General features: G+C 38.4%; 1 protein-coding gene across 3 annotated transcripts in view; it reads right to left on the bottom strand.

Moving 5' to 3' along the window:
* FBXL4 (F-box and leucine rich repeat protein 4) overlaps positions 1 to 21,927 on the bottom strand; it is a 69,748-nt gene extending 47,821 nt beyond the window's left edge. For 2 of the 3 annotated variants that reach the window (XM_058435420.1, XM_032155656.2), the window contains exons 1-2: positions 21,806 to 21,927; positions 567 to 684 (exon numbers count right to left, since the gene is read on the bottom strand). The gene's annotated coding sequence lies outside the window, so the exon portion shown is untranslated. Of the gene's footprint in view, positions 1 to 566; positions 1,163 to 21,805 lie in introns of those variants that run through there. The other variant, XM_058435419.1, reaches the window with a different exon arrangement.
* Between the last annotated feature and the right edge of the window lie 2,320 nt (positions 21,928 to 24,247).

Genomic DNA, 24,247 nt, shown 5'->3' on the forward strand with positions numbered 1-24,247 from the left:
TCTACCCTCAATGTAATTTCTCAGAATGAAACTAAAAAAACAAGTTTTAAAAGACAAATGTGAAGTCTGGTATAAATAAATGTTCTAATGTATTTTTAAGAAACCTAAATATTGTTATGCATACAATATGGGAAGCAAAACTATATTATAAGGCAATGGAAGATATACAATCCAAAAAGCCGTATTTTATACAAAATTATAACCATCACTCAAGAAATACTAAGCCTTTGAATCTGAAAATTAAAATGATTTAAATGATATGGTGAACCACTAAAATACTGCTGTAAATTCAAAAGAATCTTAGGCATTGCTGTAATTTCACATGTTAACAAAAATTCCCTACTGTTAATTATTACTCTCTTCCAAACATACAAAATTCAGATTTCACATTAGGGGAATATAGTTCTTTGGTGCTGACAGTTAATCCAGATGAACTAAATTAACTGCCTTACACATCACAGATCACCAGACAGTGTTTAATTTATAACTCTTAGCATTATTTGTTAGGGCAGTCCATGGCTGGCTGGCATCTGGTTTGTTGCCAGCTACTCTTAGAAATCACTCACCCCAGATAGAATGGTCATAGGATACACATGGGAAATGCAAAAGTTGGCATTCATCCATGTACCCTGAAATTTGCATGCTGACTTCAGGTACAAATGCTGACATGTGACATTCTTTTACCTGTAAGACAAGAGTTTCGGAAAATATTTTTATATCCAAGTCACAAGTCAAAAAATCCAAAATTATAAATAAACAGCCACTTATTCAACCCTTCAAATCAAACAGGCCACATTTTTCTATTTTGTACACAATTTTAAATAATGTATTTTTTAAATGTTATGACAGAATATAATAAAGATTTAATAATGAACGCTATCTATAAAGAGGTTGCAAACTCACAGCTTTTGTTTCCAACTATGTTTGTATACATATTTTACTGAGGCCAAACAGTGTTTTTTAAAAATTTGATCTACTTTGTAACCTTTAACAATCAACAAGACCCCAAGAGGCATGAGCTCTCTCAGTGGCCACTCTCGTTCCCAGCCAGCTCCACTCATTTACAACATAGGCTGGGGCCCATCCTCAATGAGTAGGTAAACTTTTGTTGACAACAAGGAACTATAAAACAAACTTATTTTTGTACCTGTAAAGTCTTGAGTTTAACTTCTAAGAAGGGAGATGTACCAACTTTTCTTTTTTTTTTTTTTTTTGAGACAGAGTCTCGCTCTTGCCGCCCAGGCTGGAGTGCCCTGGCGCAATCTCGGCTCACTGTAACCTCCACCTCCCGGTTTCCAGCGATTCTCGTGCCTCAGCCTCCTGAGTAGCTGGGACTACAGGCATATGCCATCATGCCCAGCTAATTTTTTGCATTTTTAGTAAAGATGGGGTTTCGCCATGTTGGCAAGGCTGATCTCGAACTCCTGACCTCAGGTGATCCGCCTGCCTCGGCCTCCCAAAGGGCTGGGATTACAGGTGTAAGCCACCACACCCGGCCCCAACTTTTCTTTAATAGAGCTATGCACTAGTCTTCCAAAACTTTAGCACTAAGATTATAAAACATTAATTGCACTACATGTCCCTTCTACTCAAAAACCTCCAATGCCTTTTTCTTAACTGCAAGATATAATCTAAATTCTTTGGTTTGGTATTTTAAGGCTCTCTTCAAGCTGGACCAATCTCTTCTTGTCTAACCCAGCAAACCCAATCAAGTTCTAACCACTCTTTGTATTTTATGTTAAGTCTCGCTTCCTCTGTAATTTCTTTTCCAACCACTTTTTTCCACATCAGTAGCCTTACTTTCTGATACCTACTGGCACTGCATTTTTATGAGATATATACCTTAGTTCCACTAGGGTTTATATTAGGAATAAGTCTCTTGAAGGAGGGAATCTAGCCAAAGATCTTTATTTCTCAAAGTACACAGTATATAATAGGCACAAAATATTTGACATGTTGATAGAAAGGTGATGAGCAAACTAAAAAATTATAAAAATCTAAAATAATTTTAAATTGTATAACAGCATCCCTTTGCCTCTCAAACCCAAACAGATCCAAACACACTGAAATATTTAAAAATATAAGCACTGAAACACTACTTAAATAACTGAACTTGAAACATCTGCAGAGAATCCACGGTAGTAAGAAACTAAGAAGAGAGTTGGTTGGGCATGGTGGCTCATGCCTGTAATCCCAGCACTTTGGGAGGCTAACGCAGGTGGATCACCTGAGGTCAGGAGTTTGAGAACAGCTTGACCAACATGGAGAAACCCCGTCTCTACTAAAAATATAAAATTAGCCAGGCATGGTGGCACATGACTGTAATCTCAGCTACTCGGGAGAGTGAGACAGGAGAATCGCTTGAACCCGAGAGGTGGAGGTTGCAGTGAGCCAAGATCGTGCCACTGCACTCCAGCCTGGGTGTGCCATTGCACTCCAGCCTGGGCAACAAGAGCAAAACTCAGTCTCAAAAAAAAAAAAGAAAGAAAGAAAAGAAAAGAGAGAGAGAGAGAGAGAGAGAAAGAAAGAAAGAAAGAAAGAAAGAAAGAAAGAAAGAAAGAAAGAAGAAAGAAAGAAAGAAAGAAAGAAAGAAAGAAAGAAAGAAAGAAAGAAAGAAAGAAAGAAAGAAAGAAAGAGAGAGACAAAGAAAGAAAGAGACAAAGAAAGTCAACGAGCAGAAAAAAGAAAGTCAATGAGCAGAGGTCAGAGGTGAAGCTAATACGACTCATGGAACCAGTTACAGGCCATAATGGTTACAAGGGGACTCCCTAACACCCATTCAGAGATGTTATTTCAAGACACAGGTCACAGTTGGAAGGACCTTCATAAAGCCAAAACTCTGAAAGGATCACCCTATCCATGAAACCAGGACTATAAAAACTTAGCTCACTGGCCAGGAAGCCCAAGTAGGCATGACATCAACTAAGGCAATGGGGGGAAAGTCACCAGAGGAAATCAGGACCATATTAGGCATGAACCATGCATAGAGTCTGGGCCTAAATTCACATAACATTCATGGTTTAGAATCCCACCCTATCCTCATGCCAAAAACTGAAAAAAGAAAAGTAGTCCTGAACTGGTAAAACTTTAGGAACTGGTAAGAGCAAATGTGAAAACTCTTTGCAGGAATGCTTCCAAAACACACAACAGACTAAACATTTACTAATAATGCAATACAGTAAAAAGTTACAGACCAGAATAGAAAATGAACCATGATGAGAGATAGTCAGTGGACTCACCAAATGGAGGGATTTGCAACACAAGAACAAGAAATAACAGAATAATCAGAATAAGACTTTTTCCAAAGAAGGGCAACAAAGCATATATTAAAATAAATAGGCTGGGCGTGATGGCTCACGCCTGTAATCCCAGCACTTTGGGAGGCCGAGGTGGGAGAATCACTTGAGCCCGGCAGGGCGGAAGTTGCAGTGGGCCGAGATTGCACCACTGCAATCCAGCCTGAGCCAGACCCTGTCTCAAACAAATAAATAAATAAGGTGTTCATAAGGAACCAAAAAAGAGCCCGCATCGCCAAGTCAATCCTAAGCCAAAAGAACAAAGCTGGAGGCATCACGCTACCTGACTGCAAACTATACTACAAGGCTACAGTAACCAAAACAGCATGGTACTGGTACCACAACAGAGACATAGATCAATGGAACAGAACAGAGCCCTCAGAAATAATGCCACATATCTACAACTATCTGATCTTTGACAAACCTGACAAAAACAAGAAATGGGGAAAGGATTCCCTATTTAATAAATGGTGCTGGGAAAACTGGCTAGCCATATGTAGAAAGATGAAACTGGATCCCTTCCTTACACCTTATACAAAAATTAATTCAAGATGGATTAAAGACTTACATGTTAGACCTAAAACCATAAAAACCCTAGAAGAAACCCTAGGCAATACCATTCAGGACATAGGCATGGGCAAGGACTTCATGTCTAAAACACCAAAAGCAATGGCAACAAAAGCCAAAATTGACAAATGGGATCTCATTAAACTAAAGAGCTTCTGCACAGCAAAAGAAACTACCATCAGAGTGAACAGGCAACCTACAGAATGGGAGAAAATTTTTGCAACCTACTCATCTGACAAAGGGCTAATATCCAGAATCTACAATGAACTCAAACAAATTTACAAGAAAAAAACAAACAACCCCATCAAAAAGTGGGCAAAGGACATGAACAGACACTTCTCAAAAGACATTTATGCAACCAAAAAACACATGCAAAAATGCTCATCATCACTGGCCATCAGAGAAATGCAAATCAAAACCACAACGAGATACCATCTCACACCAGTTAGAATGGCCATCATTAAAAAGTCAGGAAACAACAGGTGCTGGAGAGGATGTGGAGAAATAGGAACACTTTTACACTGTTGGTGGGACTGTAAACTAGTTCAACCATTGTGGAAGTCAGTGTGGCGATTCCTCAGGGATCCAGAACTAGAAATACCATTTGACCCAGCCATCCCATTACTGGGTATACACCCAAAGGACTATAAGTCATGCTGCTATAAAGACACATGCACACGTATGTTTATTGCAGCACTATTCACAATAGCAAAGACTTCGAACCAACCCAAATGTCCAACAATGATAGACTGGATTAAGAAAATGTGGCACATCTACACCATGGAATACTATACAGCCATAAAAAATGATGAGTTCATGTCCTTTGTAGGGACATGGATGAAACTGGAAAACATCATTCTCAGTAAATTATCGCAAGGACAAAAAACCAAACACCGCATGTTCTCACTCATAGGTGGGAACTGAACAATGAGAACTCATGGACACCGGAAGGGGAACATCACACTCCGGGGACTGTTGTGGGGTGGGGGGAGGCAGGAGGGACAACATTAGGAGATATACCTAATGCTAAATGACGAGTTAATGGGTGCAACAAACCAACATGGCACATGGATACATATGTAACAAATCTGCACATTGTGCACATGTACCCTAAAACCTAAAGTATAATAATAAAAAAAATATATATATATATATATATTTAAGGCTGAGGGTGGAGGATAACTTGAGCCCAGAAGTTGAAGGCTGAGGTGAGTCATGATCGTGTCACTGCACTCCAGCCTGGACCACAGAGCAAGACCCTGTCTCAAAAACAGACAGACAACTTTTTGCAACTCAAGTCTCAATCCTTAACAAAAAAATTGAAATGGTACAAATCTTTTACCATACACACTGTTTCAAAATAGGGCTGCAGATAAATTAAGAACCATTTTCCAAAGAAGTTATTTGAGTCTCCTCTTTTCAAAAAGAAAAAGAATTAACAAATAAGTTAAACTGCAAAAATAAAATTTAGGAAATAAAGAACAACCTATAACACGTATTCAAATCAATTGACAAATCAGCTAATTTAGAAGACTATGGATGTGTTATTCCTAGAAACTATCAAGGGAAGGACGGAAAACCATCTGCCACAGTGGATGAAGAAGTTGACTGCTTCATCTCTGGACATCACTTCTCACTCCACGGTCTATAAATTGCTTCAACTAAGCTCCTCCCCCTTTCTTTATAAAACTGTGTTGTGCATTTTTGGCAAAAAGATTTTAGACAAATTGTGAAAGTCAAATTCTGTTTGACACACCAAGCCACAAACTTTGAAACTGTTTCTCAGCTTTTACCATTGTAGATTATAATATCAAAAGCAGCAAGACTGTCATATGGGCAATATTATGTTTAAGCTGTGTTAAAGTTAAGCAAAATTTTGCATTGAGGCAACATATGTAAAAGTGAGTTATAAACTGTAAATATATGTGTTATACGTTCAAACTTCTTCAATATAGAAATGTAAAATGGATGCTTTAGTTTTTTTCAACTATGGATAAAAATAATATTTAATCCTAATTTTTTCAGGAAATAAAGTTAAATATGGCAAAAGAAACTTTTAAAGGAAGGAAATGCAGAGTCTGATATACCGAAAAAGCAAATATATTTATTCTTTTTCCAGCAGTGCTATTCGGAAAATGTTATAGAAGTTAAAACCTGTTTTTGAAAATAAGCAAGGCATAGAAATAAAAAAGAGAAATGTACAAACCCATTGCTAACGTCCTTCATTGATTCTAAACTCCTTTCCAATCTACTAAGATGACACATAAAAGTGTTTTAGGGGTGGGGAAGAACATATGGAGAAGAAAGGATAGCTCTCTCTACTCTTCCCTGGGAAATGAAGCTGAAAAAGGGAATGGAGCCATTGTCTCAGGACTCATGTGGAGAGCAAGCACCAATGCAGAAGTCCAAATTGTCCAGGCGCTGTCTGGACTTTTGCCAAGGCATGGAGGCAATTTGTGGTAACCAATAAATATCCCAATGGGCAATGAACCAAGTGTAAAAGATACAATAACTCTATTTTATGAGAAGAATGGGATTCAAAGATAAAATTACTTTTCCCACCTGGTACAGATAAATAAATATTAGTCAACAACACTTAATTTGTCCAAAAGAGTGATTATAAAATGGACTTTCTAGGAGACATTTTCTTTTCTTGTTCATTCAAAAAGCTATTTTAATTTTAAGGACTCACAACATATAAAAATATTATTTTCCATTTAGAATAAGTCAGAATTAGGGTGATCTTCATTTCATTTGTTGCTTAATCCAATCACTGATAAGCAACGACTATGAAGTGAGAAATTCTCTACACTGAACATTTATACTAGCACAATCAAGGAATACCAAAACAACATCCATTTTAACTTGTATCATGAGACTTTCGTACTCCTTGGGAAACAACTTGCTTTTATACAACATGATTTTATTATAATACAACTTAGGTCTCAACCACATCTTCCATATTACAAAATGCTTAACAAACTTAAATAATACAATTACAGAGAAAGCAGTAACAGTGGAAAAGAGAAATTAAGAGGTACAGACAAGGGAGAACATATGTTTACTACTGAGATTTGAAGTGAGATGGGGAATCGATGAGGCGGAGAAAAGCAGGATGGCAGGGGCTGCCGAGAAGTCGGCTTGTACTTCGAAGGGAAAAAGAGGAAGGAAAAGGACTGTTAATAAAATAACAAAGGGAGCAATCTGAATGAACCAGAGCCAGGACAGTGTAAAGGCTAGGTTCACAGTGAGATGAAAGAACCTGAAAACAAGTTTAAAACTTAAAACAGGATTCTCAACTTATACTAAAGTGAAAAAACATGGAAAAAGACAAAAAGGACAGGCAATAAGGCACAGGCATACATAGAAGGCAAATTGTAACACAATATTTACTTGCAAAAGAGCCCACAGAGACATGTCAATGAAGTCATAGGAAAAAAAAACGTAAGTTTAGACAGCTTTGCTACATAGTACCAAAATGTAATTAGAATGCTCAATGTGGTAATGAATCAAGAAAAAAGGCCAACCCTTAAATGCTTACTATTTCTGAATCCTGCTGAAACTGATCAAGACATACTATTTTGAGGAAGGACTTTTCTGGTTGAATCTAGAAATCAAAACATAGGGGAATGAAAGAAAGCATCAATGGAGAAAAGAGGGGGATGATAATGTGAATTTGATGTAGCATCTGAAATTCCTATCAGCTCTCTTTCCTGGCTGGCCCCTTCTAACTTTTACATGAACTTGTGCTCTTATGCCCCCTCTTGCCTCTGGTAACTTCTCAGTCTCCTCCCAGGTTTTCTTCTTCCTAATTCTTCTCATATACACAGAGGTACCATTAAAGGAAGGCTGTCTTTTTGATAACATGATATACCAGAACATTCAATCTAACTTTGAGCCCGCCTTCCCCTTCCCTTTCATGTCCACACCCACCACCCTTGCTGTAGACCCACCAGAACCTCCAGCATGCCCTCAGCAGCACTCCTGTTTTCATGCCTCAGCATCAACTGAGGTTGGATGGCTCTGGAATGCCCCCTCTCTTCCACTGCTTAGCACTCTCTTACTCATCCTTCAAGGTCAGGTTCATACTTTATCTACCATGCACCTTTCCTCTGCTCTTATATGTTCGTATTATTTGCTATTTCTTACATGCTGAAATATTTCTCTATCTGATTAGACTATGAATTCCTCAAGTTCGGAGAACATGCCTTAATTATAACTATACCCTTAGGGCCTAGCACATGCCAATATATGCTCAATAAACATTTGTTGTTTTATGGAGACTGGAAGAGTAGATGGCATAAGAGAGTTAAAATAAATAAGTTTAAAATAAACACAGAGATGAAACCAGGAACTCTTCCTAAGGCACATGTAAACCAAAACATGACACAAGAAATGTTCCATATCTTGATACAGACAAAAAGAGAGTGGAAATGGGTAACAAAAACTGAAACGCAATAGGTAAGAATCAAATGTATGAACTTCTTTGAAGCCATCCAAGAAGGAATAGTACATATATTGAAATTTTACTGTTCAAAGAGAATGAAAAAAGTAGTAACTTCTGTTAGTACAAAAGCAGCTTCTGAATACATAAAAGAGTCTTGACTCTGGTCACAAAGAAACTCTGATTGAAATTAAAGAAAGATTCATGAAAGAGATGATTAGAGAGGTAAAAGAAAGCTATTTCCTCAAATACAATGATGTTTTTGCACTCCAAATCTATGTTAAAACGGTACATTGATTATGCAGAACTGGAAAAACTATGGCTGAAAAAGAATTTCTTAAAGAGATAACCTACAAGTTAAGAGAGAAGAGATGGAGAATCGCTTGAACCCGGGAGGCGGAGGTTGCAGTGAGCCAAGATCGCACCACTGCACTCCAGCCTGAGCAACAGAGCGAGACTCCGTCTCAAAAAAAAAGAGAGAGACAGAAGAGACAAGCCGTAATATAAGAGCAAAGGTAACAAGACAGCTTAATATTGTTCTCATATTAGATGTGATATAAAGGAGCATTAGAAAAAGTTCCCCTTTTTCTTCATCATAATTATTGATATTCTAATTGTACTAGATCTTAAAAAACTAACATTGAAAAAAATGTAACAGTGTCAGCACGGAAACTACTCAGGATGGTATCTTAAGGCTTTATGTGCCTCTCTCTTCCTCTAAGTAAATTCTTCCCCAGTTAAAACATTTTTATTATGACTGTATTTTTTAATCAATAAGGCCCCAAAGTAGAAAAAATAGGTGGCGTTCTTACCCGAAACATACGGATCAAGAGGAAGACTGGAGACTCCTATCCAGCTTCAAAGCTTCTTGAAAATCCAAGCGAATGAAGCAAATGGAGAAGGCAAGGGAATCAGGCCAGGAAGAAAAATTTAAAAGCAGAGCAAAAATCTTGAAAACCAGAGGTAAACAGTACCACTCTCTTCGAGGAATCAAGGTAGATCTCAAAAATGCAAGGAAATAATGCAAAAAGTCTGGAATACATTAGACTCTGCAAAAACCTCTGGTGAGTTAATGAATAAAGGGCAGGAACTAAGCAAGAGGTACCCAAGAAGTCAAGTAGGAATTAATTTATCAGAAAACAAGAGATAAGATTTAGAACCAATTTAAACTACAAATTAATAAAGGTTAGTTCTGCAGAATATGTTCTTTCTTTCCTAGACTTTCTTTAACAAGCATATCTAAACTTCTGAAATATTTCATAATTGATCTTTAGTAGGAAGAAAAGCAGAAAAAGGAATTGAAGGAATCTTTTTTTTTTTAAAGTAGACCTATAGGATGAGTGGAATAGTTTTTTTGTTTTTTTTTTTCTGATATAATGGATCTGGAAACCCTCTTCCTGCCCAAGATGCTATCTCACAAAGTGACAAGAAAGGATATGTTTCTAATTACACAGGTACGATGATACAACGTAACTTAGAAATAGATCCCACTGTTATATTACCTATATATTACCTTTTTCTTCAGTGTTTAACGATGGATAAGAATAAGCCATCTGAATGAGAAGAACTGTGACTCTGGAATAACCCTAAATCTTTAGCAGATATGCAACGATATTTAACTAAAATATTAAAAATTGGAGATATCTAGTTGAGGATAAATTTAAGGAACTTACTGAAGAAAGAAAAAATGATATTGTTTATTAAAGTCACATTAATTATGTGAATTTACTTTAGCCAAATACTAGCCATATATTTTTGTACATTAACATAGAGAACATTTTACCTAGAAAAAAATATAGTGGATTTACACCCTGCCTAACAAAAATCCAAGGACAATAAGCCTGTCATAGCTTGCCATTATAGCTAAAATAGCAACTAATTAAAATGGTGTAATACTGTTAAATTAACGTTAGTATAAAACGTACCCCACTTTAAGCATATAATTTGATGAGTTTTGACAATGACAAAAACCAACATAACCACCACCAAAATCAAGATACAGAATATTACCACTAGCCTAAAAGGTTCCCTGGTCAATCACCTATCCACAACCTTTGCCAGGCAAAAACTGATCTGCTTTCTGTCACTACAAACCAGATTGTCCTTTATTCCAGAATTATATGAAAGTGAAATAATGTAGTATGTATGGCTAACCCTTAACACAGGTTTGAACTGTGTTGGTCCACTTATATGTGCCTTTTCTTCTGTCTCTGCGATCTCTCAGACAGCAAGACTGACCCATCCTCTTCCTCCCTCTTTGCCTATTTAACATGATAATGAGGATGAAGACCTTTATGATGACCTATTTCCACTTAATTAAGGGTAAATATATTTTCTCTTTCTCATGATTTTCTTAATATTTTCTTTCTCTAGCCTATTTCATTGTAAGAATACAGTATACAATACATATAACATATAAAACATATATTAACTAACTGTATATGTTATCACAACCATAGGCTGTTCAGTGGTAGTTAAGCTTATGGGGAGTAAAAAATTATAGCTGGATCAACTGCATGGGGGATCAGCACCGTTAACCTTCACGTTGTTTAAGGATCAACTGTATTATTTTGTGCCTAGCTTATTTTGTTCAGCCTATCTTCCAGATTTACCCATGATGCTATGTGTAAGAGTAGTTCAGTTCCTTTTTATTCTGAATCAAATCCCATTATACAGTTGACCCTTGAACAATGTATGGGATTGGGGCACTGACCCCCTATGCAGTAAAAAATCTGAATATAGGCTAGCATAGTGGCTCATGCCTGTAATCCCAGCACTTTGGGAAGCTGAGGCAGGTGGATCACCAGAGGTGAGGAGTTTGAGACCAGCCTGGCCAATAGGGAAAAACCCTGTCTCTACTAAAAATACAAAAATTAAATGGTTGTGGGGGCACACACCTATAATCCCAACTACTCAGGAGGCTGAGGCAGGAGAATCACTTGAGCCTCGGAGGCAGAGGTTGCAGTGAGCCGAGATTGTGCCACTGCACTCCAGCCTGGGTGATTTCATCTCAAAAAAAAAAAAAATCTGAATATAACTTTTGAACCACCCAAAACTTTACTAATAGCCTACTGTCAACCAGAAGGCTTACCAATAACATAAACAGTTGATTAACATATTTTGTAAGTTATATAATTTATTCTTACAATAAAGTAAGCTAGAGAAAAGTATTATCAAGAAAATCATAAGGAAGAGAAAATATATTGACTACTCATTAAGTGAAAGTGAATCACCACAAAGGTCTTCAGTCTGATCTTCATGTTGAGTACGCTGAGGAGGGAGGACGAAGAGGAGGGGCGGTCCTTGCCATTTCAGGGTACAGGTGAAAGTGATGGAGGAGGTGTAAAAAGAGGTAGGAGAGGCAGGCGCACTCAGTGAGATTTTGTGGAAATATACTACAAATTCCGCCTGACTTTTTGCTACTTTACTTCTCTAAAAATATCTCTATACAGTACCAATCCTTCTTCCACCATTTGCTTTAGTTTCAGTGTCCACGTCATAGAAGGGTCCATGTTGTAAAAGAAGTCAAAACTGTCCAGAATAATTGGAACTTTCTGCCAAATTGTCTAATGTCAATTTGTTTTTTGGCACTGCCTCTTTTATGTCTTCTTCCTCGTCATCTGGTACTAATTCAGAAACACTTGTCTCCGCCAAGTCGTTTTCTGTTAACTGCTCTGGTGTGGAGTCTATTAGCTCTTGAATTTCTCGAAGATCCATATCTTGAAACCCTTCATCCTCCTCCCCCTGCACCCCCTTTTTTTTTTTGCCCTATCTACAATCTCTTTCATGATTTCCTTGATTGGTTCTGTCATATATCCTGTGAAGTCATGTACACTATTGGTACAGTTTTCTTTAGTTTTCTTATTGTTTGAGTCTTGATGGCCTTCACAGTTTTTTTCTGTAACAATGGCATATTCAATGCTGTAATCCTTCCAAACTTACAGGTTCTCTCTGTTGAGGTTCTCATTCATAGAGTTCACAGTTCTTTCCACAGAGTACCATGTATAATAAGCCTTAAAGTTCCTTACGACCCCCTGATCTGGAGGCTGAATTAGGGACACTGCATTTGGGGACAAGTGGAATACACTTCGACACCTTCAGTGTTAAACTCGTGGAGTTCTGGGTGGCCAGGGACATTGTCTGATACCAAAAGAATTTTAAAAGGCAGTCTCTTATAGCAAGGTATTAATACTTCCTGACTTCAGGGACAAAGCATTGATGAAATCAATCAAGAAAAAGAATTCTGATTGTCCAGGCCTTCTTGTTACATAACGAAAAGACTGATAACTGGCATTTACCTTTTCCCTTTAAGGCTGGGGGTTAGTAGCTTTACAAATAAGCAAAGTCTTGATCATAAACCCAGATATATTTGCACAAAACACCAGAGTTAGTCTTTCCCTTCCTGCCTTAAATCCTGGTGCTTGCTTTACTTCTTTAATAATAAATGTCTTTTGTGGCATTTTTTTTTTCCAGAATAGGGCACTTTCTCTGCATTCAAAACCTGATTGAGGCTGGGCGCAGCGGCTCATGCCTGTAATCCCAGGACTTTGGGAGGCCAAGGCAGAAGGATCGCTTGAGACCAGGAGTTCAAGACCAGCCTAAGAAACATAGGGAGACCCTACCTCTACAAAAATAAAAAATAAAAAAATTAGCTAAGTGTGGTGGTGTGCACCTGTAATCCTAGCTACTTGGGAGGACTGTTTCCACCTCAGGAGGCTGGGGCTACAGTAAGCTGTGATCACGCCATTGCACTCCAGCCTGGGTGACAGAGCAAGACCTTGCCTCAAAAAAAAAAAAAAAAAAAAAAAGAAAGAAAAGAAAAGAGAAGAGAAAGGAAAAGACAAGACAGGAGGGAGGGAGGAAGGGAGATGAAACGAAACGAAACGAAACAAAACGAAACGAGAGAGAGAAGGAATCCCATTTTAAAATATCCTTTCTCCTCAGATATCCTTTCTCCTCAATTATTTTAATGGTATCTGGGAAATCATCTGCTGCCTCTTGAACAGCAGCAGCTGCTTTCTTGTTATCTTAACATTTGTAAAGCCAAACTTCTTTCTACAATTATCAAACCATCCTTTGCTGGCATTAAATTCTCTAGCTTTAGATCCTTCACCTTCCTTTTGCTTTAAGCTGTCATACATTAACTTCACTTTCTCTCAAATCATATTAGAGTCTACAAGTATGCCTTTCTTATAGCAATCCTGCACCCACATAAGAGCTGCATTTTCAATATGAGATAAAGTGGTATTTCATAAAAAGTGCAAGGTTTTGCACCTGCTGGTATAGTTGTAGCAACAGCTACATAAATTCTCTTTTCTTTTTTCACAGCGGTCCTTTTGCTGGATTCATTTATCTTGAAATGACAGGTAACCATAGCTGCAGACTGTAATCTACAGTACATAACAAGCAATTCCATTTTTGCTTGTAATGTCATGACTTCTCTCTGCTTCTTGGAATCACTTCTGACATTACCAGTGGCACTTTCTAAGGGTCCCATGGTGTTATTCAAAGTTTATGGTATTACACTAAGCATGATGAAAAATACGTGAGAATCACAAGAAATCACTTCTTACTGTAATACACAATTTACTAGACAGACAAACTGCTCATGTGTAGATGATTAGCTTCACACAGCATTGGAAGCTGATACCTGCAATATTTGAGCTCACTGCAATAGCAACTGGAGGTGATTATGAAATTATTACAGTAGTACAGTATGTACCACAGCTAACTTTATGCAGTTATAATTTAATACTGAATTTACATTTGTTTACATTTCTCTCAACTGCAAATGGAAGCATGTACATTCTGTAAGTGTGTGACTACGTTTTGATAAAGTTTAATTTTTTATAATACATTTGTGTGCTATTCATGGCAGTAAATTATAAAATAGACTAGTATCTACATATATTTCATTTATTTGTGAAATACCTTTTTTTGATATTTCTAGGCTACGCAATTTGCAAGTTTTTTCAAATTGTTGCAAATGTCCAAAATTTTTCTATATTTATTGAAAAAAAACTGCATATAAGCATACCTTCACAGTCCAAACCATGTTGTTCAAGGGTCAGCTACATAGGTATATCAATTCAGTTGTTGCTAAACATTTGGCTTGTTTCTAGTATCAAGCTATTTCCAAAGTGGCTGTAGCATTTTACATTCTGACATTAACATATGAGAGTTCCAGTTGCTCCACATCCTCATCAATAGTTAATATTGTCAATCTTCATCCATTTTAGTGGGTGGGTGGTGATACCCTGTGGTTTTAATTTGAATTTCTTAATTGATTAATGACATGGAACATCTTTTCACGTGCTTATTTGCCATTTGTATCTTCTTCAGTGCAGTGTCTATTTTCTAATCCGTTTTTTTTGTTTTCTTATTATGGAGTTGTAAGAGTTCTTTAAACACACTAGATACAAATTCTTTGTTAGACAGATGTTTTTGCAAATGTTTTCTCTCCCAGTCTGTGCTTGCCTTTTCATCTACTTGAAAATATCTTTTTTTCTCCTATGGGATACTTGTACATGTCCTAGCAAACATATTACTGAAGAGCAAGATCAAGTACAGTTTCAAAAGAGTAAACCATGAGAAAGTATTTCATCTTAGACCTGGGAAGTATTTGCTCTTAAGGGAAGACCTGGGAAGAGTTAATTACAAATTAATCAAATTTTAAGATACCAAATTAAGATTCTGCAAACATTTCTAGTGGGAATGCAAAATCATATAGCCACTTTGAAAAACAGTTTCACGGTTTATTATAAAGGTCCATCCACCCTTACCAAACCATCCAGCAATCTCATTCCGAGGTATTTACTCAAGTGTACTGAAAACCTGCATTCAACCAAAAACCTATATACAAATGTTTATAGCAGATTTATTCATAATTGTTCCAACTTGGAAACATCCAAGATGTCCTTGACAGATGCATGTACAGTGTTACATCCATACAATGAGTTACTACTCAGGAAAAAAAAAAAAGAAATAACTACCAATCCTGGCAATAATATAGATGAATCTTAAAATGCATTTTGTTAAGTGACAGAGGTCTGATGCAAAAACTACATATTGTATGATTTCATTTATGTGATACTTTGGAAAAGGCAAATAGGAAAGGCAGATAAATCAGTGATTGCCCAGGGTTAAGGGAAGAAAGAGAAATTGACTAAAGTAACTACAAAGGGGCCATACAAGGAATTTTTAGGATGATGTAACTGTTCTGTGTGCTTTTGTTTTTAGTCAAAACCAGTCAAGCTGTAAATCCGATACTCTAGTATTGATTTGGTTATGCACATGCTGGCTTACTTGTCTGTTCTCTTTAAAGATATGTGCTAGTTGGCATGTTCTGCCCACTTATTCTGCCCAGGGCAAAGCCTGCTCACACAGCCCCAACCACTCATCTTGCCTTAGGAAACTACCTGTCTGGAAAAGAGAACAGCGACCTTCATGACATGCAATATTTCAGACCAGGACCAAGATGGTCAACATAGATCTGCATTTATATGTCTGAATAGAATCAACCATTTTAAAGACAGGGAAACAAGTTAAACAATTACAGCAAATGGCATTCAGGAAAAGTTAATGCCAAAATTAGGACAACAGTTTTTTTAAGAAATCATTGTTTAGTGTTAATTAATAGGTTATAGGATCCATGAAACAAGCACAAACTTAAAAAAAATTCTTAGAAGAGGTGGTGACTGAAATAAATTGAAAATTAAGAGACAAATAAATGACCTAGAGCACATATACAAGAAACCTAACATCTATATAAGATAAAGACTGAAGCTGATTTAAGTTCAAGGAAATTCTAAAGGAAAAAAGAAAATAGCTCAAACTCTTATTCACATAGAAAAAACAAAATAAAATAAAAATATTGTAGATATGCAAGTATACTTGCAGTAAGTCTTCCTGAAACTATTACTTAAAAATGTATGCCAGTTAAAAAAAAAAAAACAGAATTAAATACTTCAAAAACAGGGAAGACATACTATTCAAGTAACCAGTGACCTCATAGTTAAATCTAAGTGATATGATACTAGTAAAATTGTAAAAAATGGTTGAAAAAAAAACAAACAAACAAACAGAAGAACTACTGATATGGTTTGCAACTGCATCAGCACCCAAATCTAACGCTGAAATTTAATCCCCAGTGCTGGAGGTGGGGCCTGGAAGGAGGTGATTGGATCATGGGGGTGGTTTCTAATGGTTTAGCACTATGCCCCTAGTGGTGTTCTCATAAGAGTTCTGAAGAGATCTTTTTGTTTCAAAGTATGTAGTGCATCCCCCACTCTCTTCCTTCTGCTCCTGCCATGTAAGACCCTTGCTCCTGCTTTGCCTGCCACAATGGCTGTAAGTTTCCTTAGGCCTCCACAGAAGCCTAGCAGATGACAGCACCATGCTTCCTGTACAGCCTGTGGAACTGTAAGCCAATTAAACCTCTTTACTTTATAAATTACCCAGTCTCAGGTATTTCTTTATAGCAATGTGGGAACAGAATATTACAACTACAGAAAAGAAATCAAATCAATAAAACCAAGAATGTAAAGAAGGCAAGAGATCAAGATCTCAACTTATTAATGGGAAGAATGAGGGCAAAAAAAGAGTCAGTTATAGATGGTTTCAGAATTTCCAAACTTGTAGGAGAGGGGAAAAAATAGTTAATATGACTAGGTTAAATTGTCCTATTAAGAGATAAACCCAATTTTGTACAAGGTAACCTTGTGATGGAACTGTTGTATATTTTGACTGTGGTGGTGTTCACAGGAATCTACATAAAATTACTTACAACTAAACATGCACAGGGATGGGTACATGTAAAACTGGTGAAATCTGAATAAGGTCTATAGATTGTATCAATGTCAATTTCCTGAGTATAATATTGTACTGTAGTTACGCAAGGTGTTACCATAGGTGGAAACTGGGTGAATGTACACAGGATCTAGATCTCTTCGTATTCTTTCTTACAACTGTATATGAATCTACAATGATCTTTTTAAAAGTTTTATAAAATGTAAAGCAAAAAAAAAAAAAGGACAAACTTCCAGGCCGGGCACAGTGGCTCACACCTGTAACCCCAGCACTTTGGGAGGCCAAGGTGGGTGGCTCACTTGAGCCCAGGAGTTTGAGACCAGCCTGGGCAACATGGTGAAGCCCCATCTCTACAAAAGCACAAAAATTAGCCAGGTATGGTGGCGTGCCCCTGCAGTCCAGGCTACTTGAGAGGCTGAGGCAGAAGGATCACATAAGTCCAGGAGATGGAGGTTGCAGTGAGCCAAAATTACACCACTGCACTCCAGCAGGAGTGACAGAGCAAGACTCTAAAAAAGAAAAAAAAAAAAGACAAACTTCCAAATTGAGAAGGGGGAAGATTTCAGGGAGAAATAAAAGTCCAGCTCAGTTACCTGAATGTTTGATGTTTATGAAAGGCAAGTAAAGCAAAATGGTGTAAAATGACTGAAAATAAACATATGGGCAAAAAGACCTATCAGGTACACACAAAACTGACAGAGAGGCAAGAGTCATATAAGACAATGTAGACTCCCAGCCAAAAAATCACTAAACAGGGCAAAAAAGATACTTTATATTCTTTAAGATAAAATCCACTAAGAACAATTACACATATTATCTTTAAGGCTGAATTCAACCAAAATCATAATCACAGTAAACATCTAACATACTTTGCTTACTAATTTGTCGGCTTTGAGAAAAACAACAAATTAAGGATATGGTATCTTACAGCAAATGTGTCAAATCAAACAACAGGGAAAGGACAGTTTATCCAAATAAATGTTTTAGGAAAATGTCCAGCAATTTGGAAAAATAAATTTGTAATAGTATGCCATAGCAACCATTTTTAAAAATCTATATCTATGACAACAGAATGTGTACAAAGAGTATTTTAATAATCTTGTGGAAACCCACAGGCCATAAAGGAAAACAGCAGCAGAACTGGCAACATAAATATTAAAGATTTTTATAAAACAAAAGCCCCAAGAAACACTAAAGAATAGACTATGAGAAAATACTAGCAAATGGTGAACCAAATCATTAATAGCCACAATATGTAAAGAGCTATTACAAATCAATTAGAAAAGAGGAACATTTCAACAGAAACCTAAGCAAAGGATATGATCATGCAAGTAAAAACAAATACAAATGACCAACAAACATAAGATAGTCAACCCCATCAATAAGCAAAGAAATGCAATACTAAAACAATAAAATAGCATTTTTCATCCACAAAATTACTAAATATAAAAAATAATCATTTCATCTTAGCAGGTCTCTCAAGTTTCTGCATGTCATATAAGTAGAGGCACTGATGGCCTTTATTTTTTATTTTTTCAATGGTGTTTATACAGCAAATAGCCTGGGCAGATAAAGAGATGTCTCCCTCTGGTACAGAGGGCAGGTTTGTTTACCATGCAGGAAAATAAAGATAATGTCTCCCTCTCTGGCAAAGATCAGACAGGTTTATTTGCAGCCTAAACTAAGGACTCCTCTCCTGTAACATAACCTACTTCACCTGCTAGTGTCACTGGGCTCCTGTCACATCACCCTGTGGAAATCAGGGCTCCAGCAAATCAGCATAAGATGATCCTCTGGCTACCGTTACTGTTGTGCTTTGTCTCTGAGTCAGGAGTCTCCTATTTTCTGCCAGTTTCCATGAAACTGTTAGCTTGTAAGTAGGGTATGATCTCAGATCCTTGACAATTCTTGGCAATGTGATATGGCAAAAGCAGCATTTTAACAAATTGTATAAATTTACGCTTACCAACAACTTTTGAGGAGCACTTTGGCAGAACCTCTCATAATTTACCACTTACGTGTAGCCTCTGACCTAGCAATTCCATATCTTAGGAAATAAACTAACATGCAAACATCACAGTATACAGAATAAACACAAAAACGATCCTTGCAGTTCTGTTTGTAATAAATTTGGAATAATGCCAACAGGGGATTGGCTAAATAACTTTTGGGTTATTCCTACAATGAAATACCAAAAAGACTTACAAAAAAGACAAGATACTATTATATGCACTGACACAGAAGGATGTTCATCAATTATTATTAAGTGGAAGCTATAGAAAATTATAGATGGTACACTGCCATTTATGAAACAAAAGTAGACTTAAATATATTTATTTTTAAAATCTGCAAGCAGTGATCATCTTTATGGAACAAGGTTACTGGGTAGATGGGCACACAGCACTTTCACTTCCTCCTTTAAGGATTTCTGTATTGCTTGATCTTTTTTAAAGAATGCATACATTTATTTCATGAGCTAATAAGGTTTTAAGTGTCCATTGTAACAACATCTTAAAATTTATTATATTTTAGATATCCAGTTGGGATGGTAAAATACAAATGGATATGAGGATGTCCTAGGGAACACTTCTACAGCCATTCATCTCTTAGATAACCATTTTTCTCTTAGAAGCCAGGTACAGAACATCCTAAATCACAGGTGATGGGGAGAGACACACTACAGTTACTATGACACGGTGCAAAGTCAAAAGGCATGCAGATATTTAATCAGGCTGCTTCTCTATGTAACTGTAAGGAGCAACTCTAGTCGCAAGTTCTGAGTGAGCAACAGAAGGGATTTATTTACTAACAGTTAACGATTCAACTGACCATGGAAAAAGCAAGCTAAAATAAACGAATCTCAATAACTGGCAGGAAAATTTTAAAGGGGGGGGAGAGAGGCAAGAGGTAAAGAAAGGGAATCAACTTGCCCCTACTAAATGTGTTCATTTCAAAAATAGTGATGTCTGCAATACGCCAGGCATCGTTCAAATCCCTAGATATTAAAACACATTATAAACCTAGAGCAATAAGAGCATCACAGAAGCCAGGATCACCACAGGGAGCCAAAGAATACTAGACGACCGTTCAGAAAGTCCCAAGAATACACGGGAATTTAGGGCCTATGGTATTTACAGGACTGATCAGCAGGGAAAAATAGAATTCAACAAATGATGATGGAGTCACTAACAAAATTATAAAGTTGGAGCCTTCTTATCTCACATTAAATATGAATAAGATCATTAACAATACTAGAAGAAAACGGAGGTGGATATTTATATACAATTCACGTAGATAAAGGCCTTTTTTAAAGGACACTGAGTTAGATCCTCGAAGTTAAGATCGAGAATGTTAACCACAGCCAAATTAAGAGGATGAGACTAACACAGTAAAGAAACAAGGGGCAGTTTTTGTTAACTGACCATATGTGCAAGTACCATATGTACCACTGTACAGAGTACTATAATTGCATTATTTCATCATGGCGTGAGTAAAGAAATTATCCATCTCACAATGAGCTGATTTATCTGATTTTCAAATAACAGAAGGGAAGAGTTTGAAAATGCAGAGTTCAGAAAAGCCAACTTTTGGCGCAGAAGTTTAAAACAAAGTTAGTACTCAGAACATAAGTGTGGAAAGAAGAATCCAATTCAAGGAAATTTCAGAGTGCCTACTAGAGCATAATGCACATTTCCCTCAAGTCCTTAATCTGATAAAGGACTATTGGAGCGTTGATGACTCTGGATGAATCTCTCTCTACTCAACCAACAGATACAATATGCGGTACAGGATAATGGAGGCAGGAAGTGAGCCTGAAAGAAAAAAATATATACCTATACCTGAACTTAAGAAACTGAGGAGTGCACGCAAGAAGCAGAAAAGGCAGCTTGTGTCTGCACACAGACCAAAGCAAGCAGAGATCCCTGCACCTGGTGGTAATGTGCCCTCCGGAGCACAAAGCCAGACGGGCATCCTGCCAACGCAACTACCTGACCACAGGCTTATACCATCTTCACCTTCTATAATAGTTATTTGTATACTGTATTTCAATCTGTGAATGCATCTCGAAGGTTTGTGGCAATGATTACTGGGAAATCAAGGAAATCCAAAACCACCCATTATAAATATGTTGACAAGGAGGCCAAGTAGATGGTCATCATCACACTCTAGGGGCACCCCTAAACCTAAACACAGAAACAAGGTTGTAGCTGGGCACCTTGTAGCAGTCCTGAAGAAAGAAAACAGGCCTGGTTAGGCAAAAACCATTGAATGTCAGGGAAATCAAGGCAGCAGGCACAGGAATCACAAGCACAGGCGGGCATGTGGCCGACGCGTGGCTGCCGGGGCAGCACCGATCGCGCGTGTGGGGAGACCCGCAGTCCCCCGCGGTGTAAACAACCCTGAGCCACGCACACGTCCGGACGACGCCTCACAGCCTGCAGGCAGACTGTAGCGTAGAAACAGCCCGAGGCACGTCAGCAGTTCTCAGGGGCCCCAGCAAGCCCCGCAAGCGTGAAGCGGAGACGCGGGGGCGCGGGCGGGGAGGGGCAGGCAGCGGGGCCCTCTGCCAGGCGTCCAGACTCTCCAAAGCGCGGAGCTGTGCGCTGGCTCGGCCCCGGCCCCGCCCCCGCCCCGGCGCCAAAGGAAGAAAACAGACCCACGGGAGGGAGAAGTAAAGGAAGGGCCGTACCCTGCAGGGTCCGGGAGAGGCGCGCGCTGCGGGCTTCACCAGCGACCAGGCACCGCGAGAAGGCCTGGGTGCGGGGGCGGCTCCCCGACTCTCTGGCTATGGCACAACCGCCGCAAGGCCGGCCCAGCGCGACCCGGAAGGAAGACGCCGAGGCCGCGAGGAGCTGCGACGCCGGGGAGGCGGGGCGGGGCCGGGGAGGCGGGGCGGGGCCTGGAGGGAGGCGAGGCGGGGCCTGGAGGGAGGCGAGGCGGGGCCTGGAGGGAGGCCGGGCGGGGCCAGAAGCAAAGCCGGGCGTTCCTCCCGTGGGAGGTGCTCTGGGTCCTATGGACAGCCCGCTCCCAGGCCAGGGGGAGGACCTTCCTGCTGGCTTCCCCGCTCCAGTGGTGCCCGTGTAAAGGGCCTAGGTCATACACAGCGGGTAGTGTCTACAAATCCTCTTCGGAATAATCCCCTCCTAGTACCGGCTCGCCATGTGTAGTGTGGTCCTACCAGGACTTCTTCAGTCCAGACTTGGTGGATCAGGTGATACATAGGTAATACGGCTGGTACGCATACGCAGAGGAAAAGTATAATATACATTATGTGCGCTCTGAAGGTATAATTCACATAGTTTACAAACCTCCTCTGCCCTGCATACAAATCCTGCCTGCAGGCTCATTTCCATACCAAAGTTCAGAAGCCTCTGACCATTACCTCTGATGAAGAAGATGGTCTGGCAGTCGCTCTTACTCATTTTGATTTATTTTTGGTAGGTTCAGTATGGCACTTTTTTTTTTTTTTTTTTCAGACGGAGTCTCGCTCTGTCGCCAGGCTGGAGTGCAGTGGCGCGATCTCGGCTTACTGCAACCTCCACCTCCCAGGTTCAAGCGATTCTCCTGCCTCAGCCTCCCGAGTAGCTGGGACTACAAGGGCGCCAAGCTAGTATTTTGTATTTTTAGTAGAGACGGGGTTTCACCATATTGGCTAGGATGGTCTTGATCTCCTGACCTTGTGATCCACCTGCCTCAGCCTCCTAAAGTGCTGGGATTACAGCCGTGAGCCACTGCGCCCAGCCTTGGCACTTTTTTTAGTTTTCATCATATTTATCTTGTTACAAAATATCCACTAAGATGAAAAATATTTAATAAAATGTTGAACTACACATTATTTGCTGTCTGAATGCTCCAATGAGGCAAACCAGTAAGGATATTTACTTATATATGAACAGAATCAATATATGATATGCAGTATATATTGTGTACAAAAAATTAAAATTTTTATTTTCTTCAACTTTTTGATGCATAATAGCTGTACATATTTTCATGGTATACGTGATAATTTGATTCATTTCTGTAATCAAATCAGCATAACTGGGTTACTCATCCCCTTAAATATTTATCTTTTCTTTGTGCTAGGAACATTCAAATTGTTCTCTTCTAGCTATTTTGACATGTACTATTGATTAATGTTAACTGTAGTCACCCTACTGATCTATGGAACACTGGGTCTTATTTCTTCTAAGTGTATGTTTCTTCTAAGTGTATGTTTACCTCCCCTTGCTCCCCCACGGCCCACCCCCCCCAATACTTCTCAGTCTCTGAGATCCACTTTCTGAACTCCCACATATGAGTGAGAATATGCATTATTTGTCTTTCTGTGCTTGGCTTATTTCACTCATCATAATGACCTCCAGTTCTATCCATGTTTGTTGCAAATAAAAGGATTTTGTGGAGGGTTTTATGACTGAATAATATTCCGTTGTGTATATGTACCCCATTTTCTTTACCCATTCATCTGTTGCGTGGACACTTAGGTCAATTCTAAATCTTGGCTATTGTAAATAGTGCTGCAATAAACATAGAAGTGCAGATATCTCTTCGATATATTTATTTTCTTTCTGTTGGATCTATACCCAATAGTAGAATTGCTGGATCGTATAGTAGTTCTATTTTTAGTTTTTTTGAAGAATCTTCAGACAGTTTTTCACAGTGGCTCTAGTAATATTCATTCCCGCCAACAGTGCACACGGGTTCCCCTTTCTCCACATTCTCACCAGTATCTCTTGTTCCTTTTTTTTTTTTTTTTTTTTTTCGATAAAAGCCATTCTCACTGGGGTGAGATATCTCATTGTTTTGATTTGCATTTATCTGATGATTAGTGATACGGAGCATTTTTTCATATACCTGTTGGCCATTTGTATGTATTCTTTTGAGAAATGCCTGTTCAGATCTTTTGCCCATTTTTTAATTGGATTATTTTTGTTTTTGTTTTTGCTTTCCTATTGAGTTGTTTGAGCTCCTTATATAAAATATTCTGATTATTAATCCCTTGTTAAATAAATAGTTTGCAAATATTTTCTCCCATTCTGTGGGTTGTCTCTTCACTTGATTGTTTCCTTTGCTATGCAGAAGGTTTTTAGCTCAATGTTATCCCATTTGTCTATTTTCACTTTTGTTGCCTATG

This window comes from Hylobates moloch, unplaced genomic scaffold, assembly GCF_009828535.3.
Source record: "Hylobates moloch isolate HMO894 unplaced genomic scaffold, HMol_V3 SCAFFOLD_2, whole genome shotgun sequence".
NCBI lineage: Eukaryota > Metazoa > Chordata > Mammalia > Primates > Hylobatidae > Hylobates > Hylobates moloch.